We start from the raw sequence: 11,157 nt of genomic DNA, 5'->3' as shown, positions 1-11,157 counted from the left end.
AAAAAAAAATCTTAATCCTTCCAGTATTTATCAGCTGCTGTTATGATCCACAGGAAGATTTTTTTTTTATTTTTTTATTTCCTTTCTGCCTGACCACAGTGCTCTCTGCTGACACCTCTGTCCAATTTAGGAACTGTCCAGAGCAGGATAGATTTTCTATGGGGATTTGCTCCTACTTTGGATAGTTCCTAAAATGTACAGAGGTGTCAGCAGATAGCCCTGTGGTCAGGAAGAACGGACATTTAAAAAGAAAAGAACTTCCTGCGGATCATAACAGAAGCTGATAAGTACTGGAAGGATTAAGATTTTTTAATAGAAGTCATTTACAAATCTGTTTAACTTTCTGAAGCCAGGTGATTTAAAAAAAAAATGTTTTCCAGTTGAGTACCCCTTTAATAAAAAGTGTATCACTTTTGCTTAATTACTGCATATAATAAAATATGTTACTTTCACATGTATATATGTTCCTCATATGTATGTTACGTACATACAGCAGCAATCTGACAGCATATTGATATAGAAGCATTTACATTTTTCACGTTTTTATAGCCAAGTATCAGTTAAAGAGTGCATCCATCTCTAATAGTTATCCTTTATCCATAAGATAGGGGAAAACATGCTGATCAATATGGGTCTGACTAGCTACACCCCCCAAATGAATGTAGAACCCCTCACCAATCAGCATGCTATCCCCTATGCTGTTGATATTGGATAACTACTTAAGGGGTATTCCGGGTTAATACATCTTATCCCCTATCCTATGGCAAAAATACTTTTTAACAGTACTGTACCGCATTTTTCTGCTCTCATAAGTGCATACCACATACCTACATCTAAGTGATGTACTATTTTGTACCTGTTAATCTGTCAAGGGCCTACATACTGTGAAAGTCCAGGCAAAAGTAATCACCAGCTGGTGTTTTACTAAATTAAGTTTTTTCAAGCGTACTGTACCGCATTATTCTGCCCTCATAAGTGCATGCCACATACCTAATGTAAGTGGTGTACTATTTTGTGCCTGTTAATCTGTCAAGGGCCTACATACTGTGAAAGGACAGCCAAAAATAATCACCAGCTGGTGTTTTACTCAAATAACTTTTAAAGCGCACAGGAGCGCTTTTTTCTGCCCTCATAAGTGCATACCACACACCTACATCTAAGTGGTGTACTATTTTGTACATGTTAATCTGTCAAGGGCTTAGATACTGTGAAAGTCCAGGCAAAAGTAATCACCAGGTGGTATTTTATTCAAATACGTTTTTCTAAGCGTACTATACCGCATTTTTCTGCCCTCATAAGTGCATACCACATATCTATATGTAACTAGTGTACTATTTTGTGCCTGTTAATATATCAAGTCCTCCACTCGATCCCCCTTACCACTGCTCTAGTGCTCCGACCAGGGAGGTGGCGTTCCTCTCCACGTGCAGCAGACAGACAATAGATGAGGTCCGGCACAATAGTAGCAGGTAAAATCCGGTGCTTTATTCAACATGCAGAATAGCAAATAGTACAGGAGACAGTCGCCTACGCGTTTCGGGCTGTTGAGCCCTTAGTCATGGCATTTTGTGCCTGTTAATCTGTCAAGGGCCTACATACTGTGAAAGGACAGCCAAAAGTAATCACCAGCTGGTGTGTTACTCAAATAATATTTTAAGCGTACAGTAGCGCATTTTTCTGCCCTCATAAGTGCATACCAAATACCAACCTCTAAGTAGTGTACTATTTTAAACCTGTTAATCTGTCAAGGGCCTAGGTACTGTGAAAGTCCAGGCAAAACTACTCACCGGCTTGTGTTTTTACTCAGATACTTTTTTAAGTGTACTGTAGCGCATTTTTCTGCCCTCATAAATGCATACCACATACCTACCTCTAAGTAGTGTACCATTTTAAACCTGTTAATCTGTCAAGGGCCTAGATACTGTGACAGTCCAGGCAAAAGTAATGACCGGATGGTGTTGTACTCAGATACTTTTTTAACCCATTAAGGACTCAGCCAATTTGGGCAGAGGTTGTGTTACTTCATGCAGTGAATACAGGTACCGACCGGAGAGCTGCCGCTTGTTCTGTCTTCAACATTTCGTCTATTGGACTTTCCTTGCCATAAGCTGAGCACCACCGGAGGACCTGCAGCTGTTGCCAGGACTGCATCACTTTCTATCTAGGGGTCAAAGGTTGTGCCGACTTTTTTTTATTTTTGTCTATTCTATACTATTTTGAAAACTACACCCCTCAAGGAACGTAACAAGGGGTCCAGTGAGCCTTAACACCCCACAGGTGTTTGACGACTTTTCGTTAAATTTGGATGTGTAAATGATAATTTTTTTCCCTAAAATGCAGTTTTTCCCCAAAATTTTACATTTTACAAGGGGTAAAAGGAGAAAATGCCCCCCAAAATTTGTAACCCCATCTCTTCTGAATATGGAAGCCCCTATGGTGCCAGAGCAGCAAAAAAAATAAAAAAAACACATGGCATACTAATTTGGAAACTACACCTCTCAAGGAACGTATCAAGCAGTACAGTGAGCCTTAACCCCTTAAGGACTGAGCCCTTTTTTACCTTAAGGACTCGGCCATTTTTTGCAAATCTGACCACTGTCACTTTAAACATTAATAACTCTGGAATGCTTTTAGTTATCATTCTGATTCCGAGATTGTTTTTTCGTGACATATTCTACTTTAACATAGTGGTAAAATTTTTTGGTAACTTGCATCCTTTCTTGGTGAAAAATCCCAAAATTTGATGAAAAATTTGAAAATTTTGCATTTTTCTAACTTTGAAGCTCTCTGCTTGTAAGGAAAATGGATATTCCAAATAAATTTTTTTTTATTCACATATACAATATGTCTACTTTATGTTTGCATCATAAAATTGATGAGTTTTTAGTTTTGGAAGACACCAGAGGGCTTCAAAGTTCCGCAGCAATTTTCCAATTTTTCACAAAATTTTGAAACTCGCTTTTTTTCAGGGACCAGTTCAGGTTTGAAGTGGATTAGAAGAGTCTTAATATTAGAAATACTCCATAAATGACCCCATTATAAAAACTGCACCCCCCAAAGTATTCAAAATGACATTCAGTAAGCGTTTTAACCCTTTAGGGGTTTCACAGGAATAGCAGCAAAGTGAAGGAGGAAATTCACAATCTTCATTTTTTACACTCGCATGTTCTTGTAGACCCAATTTTTGAATTTTTGCAAGGGGTAAAAAGGAGAAAATTTTTACTTGTATTTGAAACCCAATTTCTCTCGAGTAAGGACATACCTCATATGTCTATGTTAATTGTTCGGCATATGTCTATGTTAAAAGTAGAGGGCTCAGAAAGGGAAGGAGCGTCAAATGGTTTTTGGGGTCATGTCACCTTTAGGAAGCCCCTATGGTGCCAGAACAGCAAAAAAAAACACATTGCATACCATTTTGGAAACTAGACCCCTCGGGGAACGTAACAAGGGGTAATGTGAACCTTAATACCCCACAGGTGATTCACGACTTTTGCATATGTAAAAAAATATATATATATATTTTACCTAAAATGCTTAGTTTCCCAAAAGTTTTACATTTTTAAAAAGGGTAATAGCAGAAAATACCCCCCAAAATTTGAAGCCCAATTTCTCCCGATTCAGAAAACACCCCATATGGGGGTGAAAAGTGCTCTTCTGGCACACAACAGGTCTCAGAAGAGAAGGAGTCACATTTGCTTTTGCATTGGCTTTTTGAAAGCAAATTTTGCTCTGGGGGCATGCCGCATTTAGGAAGCCCCTATGGTGCCAGGACAGCAAAAAAAAAAACACATGGCATACTATTTTGGAAACTAGAGCCCTCGGGGAATGTAACAAGGGGTTATGTGAACCTTAATACCCCACAGGCGTTTCACGACTATTGCATATGTAAAAAAATATATATATATATTTTACCTAAAATGCTTCTTTACCCAAAAATTTTACATTTTTAAAAAGGGTAAAAGCAGAAAATACCCCCCAAAATTTGTAACACAATTTCTCCTGAGTACGGCGATACCCCATATGTGTCCCTAAACTGTTGCCTTGAAATACGACAGGGCTCCAAAGTGAGAGCACCATGCGCATTTGAGGCCTAAATTAGGGATTGCATAGGGGTGGACATAGGGGAATTCTACGCCAGTGATTTCCAAACAGGGTGCCTCCAGCTGTTGTAAAACTCCCAGCATGCCTGGACAGTCAGTGGCTGTCTGGCAATACTGGGAGTAGTTGTTTTGCAAGAGCTGGAGGCTCCATTTTGGAAACCGTGGCGTACCAGACGTTTTTCATTTTTATTGGGGAGGGGGGCTGTGTGGGGGTATGTGTATATGTAGTGTTTTTTACTTTTTATTTTATTTTTTGTTAGTGTAGTGTAGTGTTTTTAGGGTACAGTCACACGAGCGGGGGTTCACAGTAGTTTCTCGCTGGAAGTTTGAGCTGTTGCAGAAAATTTGCCGCAGCTCAAACTTGCAGCCCGATACTTACTGTAAGCCTCTGCCCATGTGAGTGTACCCTGTGCATTCACATTGGGGGGGGGCATCCAGCTGTTGCAAAACTACAACTCCCAGACAGACTGTACAAGCTGAGAGTTTTAGTTTTGCAACAGCTGTAGGCACACTGGTTATGTATCACTGAGTTTGTAACCTTACTCAGTGTTTCAAAACCAGTGTGCCTCCAGCTGTTGCAAAACTACAACTCCCAGCATGTACGGTGCATGGTGTAAGGTGACTGCTGGGAGTTGTAGTTTGCAACAGCTGGAGGCACACCGGTCGTGAAACACTGAGTTAGGTAAAAAAAAACTGAGTTTCACAACCAGTGTGCCTTCAGCTGTTGCAAAACTACAACTCTCAGCAGTCACCGACAGCCAATGAGCATGCTGGGAGTTGTAGTTATGCAACCAGCAGATGCACCACTACAACTCCCAGCATGCACTTTAGCTGTTTGTGCAAGCTGGGAGTTGTAGTTATACAACAGCTGAAGGTACACTTTTCCATAGAAAAAATGTGCCTACAGCTGTTGCAAAACCATAAGTCCCAGCATGCCCATAAGGGAATGCTGGGAGTTGTGGTGGTCTGCCTCCTGCTGTTGCATAACTACAGCTCCCAGCATGCCCTTTTTGCATGCTGGGAGCTGTTGCTAAGCAACAGCAGGAGGCTGTAACTCACCTCCTGCTGCTGCTCCGTCGCAGGTCAGTCCCTCGCCGCCACCGTCGCACCTGGGGCCCCGATCCCAACATGGACGCCGGGGATTGGGGTCCCCAGCACCCGGGGTCGTCTTCCCGCACCCGCTCACGTCCTCCGGAAGAGGGGTGGAGCAGGTGCGGGAGTGACACCCGCCACAGGAGCGCTGATTGGTCGGCCGGTAATCCGGCCGACGAATCAGGGCGATCGTGAGGTGGCATCAGTGCCACCTCACCCCTGCAGGCTCTTGCTGTTCGGGGCCGTCAGAGACGGCCCCGATCAGCCAGTAATTCCGGGTCACCGGGTCACTGGAGACCCGGAATCGCCGCAGATCGCTGGACTGAATTGTCCAGCGATCTGCGGCCATCGCCGACATGGGGGGGCATAATGACCCCCCTGGGCGATATGCCGGGATGCCTGCTGAATGATTTCAGCAGGCATCCGGCTCCGGTCCCCAACCGGCTAGCGGTGGGGACCGAAATTCCCACGGGCGTATGGATACGCCCTGCGTCCTTAAGGACTCGGAATGCAGGGCGTATCCATACGCCCTGCATCCTTAAGAGGTTAAAGATGTATTCCAGGAAAAAACTTTTTTTTATATATCAACTGGCTCCAGAAAGTTAAACCGATTTGTAAATTACTTCTATTAAAAAATCTTAATCCTTCCAATAATTATCAGCTGCTGAAGTTGAATTGTTCTTTTCTGTCTGGCCATAGTTCTCTCGGCTGACATCTCTGCTTATCTCTGGAACTGCACAGAGAAGAATAGGTTTGCTATGGGGAATTGCTTCTACTTTGGACAGTTCCCAAGACACGTGTCATCAGAGAGCACTTAGACAGAAAAGAACAGCTAAAAAGTACTGAAAGGATTAAGATTTTTTAATAGAAGTAATTTACAAATCTGTTTAACTTTCTGGAGCCAGTTGATATATAAAAAAAAAAAGTTTTTCCTGGATAACCCCTTTAACATTCCACAGGTGATTGATAAATGTTCATTAAAGTGGGATGTGAAAAGAAAACATTTAATTTCTTACACTATAATGCTGGGGTTCCCCCAAATTTTTCAAATCCACAAGTGGCAACAGAAGAAATTGCCCCTCACAATTTGTAAATACATTTCTTTGGAGTAAGGACATACCTCATATTTGGATGAAAACAGCTCTGCGGGTGCACACCAGGTCTCAGAAGAGCAGGAACGTAGTCAGGGGCCTTGAGCATTTACATGGAGCCGAAACAGCGGGACCCCCCCCTCAAGGAGCATTACATGGGGGACACTGAATTAATAAAGTGGGGTACAGTGGGACGTAAAATGATAAAATAGGTTATGTTCCCAGAATGATGACCGAGAGCATAGCCAAAACAAAAAAATATGCCCACCCCAAACCCTATGCTCTGAATCATCATTCTGGGAATGTGATGTGTGTAGCAATCCCTAACCTGTTGCCTCAAATGCGCACCCCGCTCAGGTGGAGAGCGAGCACTGCGCATTTGAGGCAACATAACCGCTACCGTGCAGGGGTCTTATCATCAGCTCTAGATGATGAGGAGGACGAGGAAGAACACAGGAATATAGTTTCTTCCTCATCCTCACTAGCAGATTCAGTGTCGAAGGCAAGTAAAGCATATGCCTCCTCCACCGAATATGCCCGGCGGACCATGACTTGTATTCTCTACGGTGGCGGGGGGGCAGTTGCAGGGGGAGTGGATGTGTGAGTGTGGGGCGGGGGAAGTGGGTATGAGTGTATAACATAAAAGAAAATGCTGTGATCAAAACTAATAAGGGTGGCAAATTGCAGCACCCTGGACCCCTAATAGGTCCCGGGTCATGCTAAAAAATGGATAGCGGACATTTAGGGACCTATTAGGAGGTATGGGGGGATTTTTTTTTTTTTACTTTTTTTTTTACTCTTTCACCTACCTTTCCCTCACTTTAGCTATCCCTGCACTAAGGGTGGCAGGAGGCCACTTTCTTGGCAGAGGGGGTGTCCCTGGCTTCTTCTCTCAGCTCTGCCTGCTGACTGAGATCGGTGGGCAAGCAGAGCTGAGAGAAGGGGACATTTACCCCTCCCCTGCCTGCTGCTATTAGTCAGACGATTGTCCGACCAATAGCAGCTCTCCTGGGGAGATGACGGGATTGCCACCTCCCCCTAGCTACAGAAGGTGATTGGTAGACTTGTGCACTAGAAAAATTTTCGTTTAATTTCGTTTCGTTTTTTCGTTTTGGAAAAAAATTTCGGTTCGGCAATATTTTCGGTTTAGATTTTTCGGATACATTCGGTATTCGTGTTGTTTTTTTCGGATACATTCGGTATTCGGGTACATTCGGTAAATCTTTTTAGTCTTTTTTTGGACTTTAGCGATCCTAATAAATAATGGAGATACCTTTTTTATTAAAATTTCGCAGGGTATCATAAAAAAATCATAATAAAAAAGATATAGTGGTGATGAAAAAAATTGTATCTAATGAAATGTATCTTTTTTATTATGAAATGTTTATTCATTTTTAAACAGGGATCAATTTATGTGAGCGGGTAAAGCACTAAAAATGTAGCCGACAATAATGAAAATGAAGTGTGTGGGTGTTTTTCACTTTTTTTTAAAACATTTTTTAGGTAGTACTACTACTCCCAGCATGGAACACACTCTTCCATGATGGGAGTAGTAGTTACCTGTACTAATTGACAGATTGCAGGGGTCCCTTGCGATCATCTTGTATAATGTATAGATGCGCCGGCTGCTCTTCTATGGTCCCCTGCACTCACGTATATGTACACATATTCATATTTCCCGCAGAGCTGTGATTGGCCAGATGGTTCCAGCCAATCACAGCTCTCTGTGAGAAATAGGAATATGTGTATATATACGGCCGTGCAGGGGACCATAGGAGAGCGGCCGCCGCATTCATACATGATACAGGAGCATCACAGCGGGTGTCAGGAGTGATACCCGCAGTGATCTTCCCTTTACTACAAGTACTACCACTCCCAACATGGAGTACACTCTGCTCCATGCTGGGAGCTGTAGTACCTGCATTAATAGACAGATCGCAGCGGGTGTCAGAAGTTACACTCGCTGCCATATGTCTATTAATGCAGGTACTACAGCTCCCAGCATGGAGCAGAGTGTGCTCCATGTTGGGAGTATTAGTACCTGCAGTAAGGGACAGATCCCAGGGATGTCACTCCTCCTGACACCCGCTGCGATCCTCCTGATGTGAATGTCGGGATCAGCTGTTCTCAGGGCTACAGAGCCAGGAGAACAGCTGACGCTGAGCCGTAGGTATACATCGTATATCTACTGCCCAGCAAGAACTTACAGTGAGCTTGCAATGTGTATACAGTATACACATTGCTGGCTCACTTAACCCCTTGCTGAGCTGTGCGCCATGCGCAAGCCCAGCAAGGGAAGAGTTAACTTACACTGCTGGACAGTGTAGGTTAACCCTTTGTGCGGTATACACTTTATACAGCTATCTATAGATAGCTGTATACAGTGTATACAGAAGACGAAGTCCAGCTTACTTCCCTCGAGTCCCGGGCCGGGTTCGTGTAGCTCCGCCCCCTAGTGGTGACGTCATTAGGGGCGGAGCTACAGAAGGGAACAAGGCTAGTTTATCTGAAGCTCTGTTCACATTGTACGTTTTGTATAATGTGAACAGACCCTTCTGGCAGTGTCTACCCAGACAGGGAGACTCCAGCTGTTGCTAAACTACAACTCCCAGCATGCCCAGACAGCCAAAGGCTGTCTGGGCATGCTGGGAGTTGTAGTTTTGCACCAATTGGTGGCTCCCTGTTTGGGTAGACATTGCATCATGGGTGCTCTCCCCAGCGGACAGCGCCAAAAATGTCATAACCAATTTTTTGTGTTTTTTTTTCTTCTCGTTTCAGATCCGTGTATGCAGAGGATTACTGCGGATTCGATGGATTACGGCGGATTATTTTTTTTCCCTTTAATAAAATGGTTAACGAGGGCTGTGGGGGAGTGTTTTTTTAAATAAAATAATTTTTCCAATGTGTTGTGTTTTTTTTTAATTTTTATTGAATTTTCAGGGTTAGTAGCGGAAGCTGTCTTATTGACGGAATCCATTACTAGGCCAGGGCTTAGTGCTAGCCCCAAAAACAGCTAGCGCTAACCCCCAATTATTACCCCGGTACCCACCGCCACAGGGGTGCCGGGAAGAGCCGGTACCAACAGGCCCGGAGCGTCAAAAATGGCGCTCCTGGACCTAGGCGGTAACAGGCTGGCGTTATTTAGGCTGGGGAGGGCCAGTAACAATGGTCCTCGCCCACCCTGGTAGTCAGGCTGTTGCTGTTTGGTTGGTATTGTGCTGAGAATGAAAATACGGGGAACCCTATGCATTTTTTTTTTAAATTTAAATAAAAAAATTAAAAAAAAAAACGCATAGGGTTCCCCGTATTTTCATTCTCAGCCAGATACCAACCAAACAGCAACAGCCTGACGTTACCAGGGTGGGCGAGGACCATTGTTACTGGCCCATGCTGGGAGTTGTAGTTTAGCAACAGCTGGAGTCTCCCTGTCTGGGTAGACACTGCCAGAAGGGTCTGTTCACATTATACAAAACGTACAATGTGAACAGAGCTTCAGATTAATTAGCCTTGTTCCCTTCTGTAGCTCCGCCCCCTAATGACGTCATCACTAGGGGGCGGAGCTACACGAACCCCGCCCGGGACTCGAGGGAAGTAAGCTGGACTTCGTCTTCTGTATACACTGTATACAGCTATCTATAGATAGCTGTATATAGTGTATACCGCCCAAAGGGTTAACCTACACTGTCCAGCAGTGTAAGTTAACTCTTCCCTTGCTGGGCTTGCGCATAGCGCACAGCTCAGCAAGGGGTTAAGTGAGCCAGCAATGTGTATACTGTATACACATTGCAAGCTCACTGTAAGTTCTTGCTGGGCAGTAGATATACGATATATACCTACGGCTCAGCGTCAGCTGTTCTCCTGGCTCTGAAGCCCTGAGAACAGCTGATCCCGACATTCACATAAGGACGATCGCAGCGGTGTCAGGAGGAGTGACATCCCTGGGATCTGTCCCTTCCTGCAGGTACTAATACTCCCAACATGGAGCACACTCTGCTCCATGCTGGGAGCTGTAGTACCTGCATTAATAGACATATGGCAGCGAGTGTAACCGCTGCGATCTGTCTATTAATACAGGTACTACAGTTCCCAGCATGGAGCAGAGTGTACTCCATGTTGGGAGTGGTAGTACTTGTAGTAAAGGAAAGATCACTGTGGGTATCACTCCTGACACCCGCTGCGATCCTCCAGTATAATGTATGAATGCGGCGGCCGCTCTCCTATGGTCCCCTGCACGGCCGTATATATACACATATTCCTATTTCTCACAGAGAGCTGTGATTGGCTGGAACCATCTGGCCAATCACAGCTCTGCGGGAAATATGAATATGTGTACATATACGTGAGTGCAGGGGACCATAGAAGAGCAGCCGGCGCATCTATACATTATACAAGAGGATCGCAAGGGACCCCTGCGATCTGTCAATTAGTACAGGTAACTACTACTCCCATCATGGAAGAGTGTGTTCCATGCTGGGAGTAGTAGTACTACCTAAAAAATGTTTTTAAAAAAAGTGAAAAACATGCACACACTACATTTTCATTATTGTCGGCTATATTTTTAGTGCTTTACCCGCTCACATAAATTGATCCCTGTTTAAAAATGAATAAACATTTCATAATAAAAATGATACATTTCATTAGATACAATTTTTTCCATCACCACTGTATCTTTTTTATTATGATTTTTTTATGATACCCTACGAAATTTTTATAAAAAAGGTATCTCCATAATTTTTTAGGATCGCTAAAGTCCAAAAAAAGAATAAAAAGATTTACCGAATGTACCCGAATACCGAATGTATCCGAAAAATCAAACTATCTATATCCTTTTTATTATATTTGTTATCAGAATGAATTCTTCACGTTTGTTTACA

The sequence above is a fragment of the Hyla sarda genome, chromosome 4, assembly GCF_029499605.1.
Source record: "Hyla sarda isolate aHylSar1 chromosome 4, aHylSar1.hap1, whole genome shotgun sequence".
NCBI classification, from domain to species: Eukaryota; Metazoa; Chordata; class Amphibia; order Anura; family Hylidae; genus Hyla; species Hyla sarda.
The sequence above is the reverse complement of the archived record's forward strand: the minus strand, read 5'-3'. Positions refer to the sequence as shown.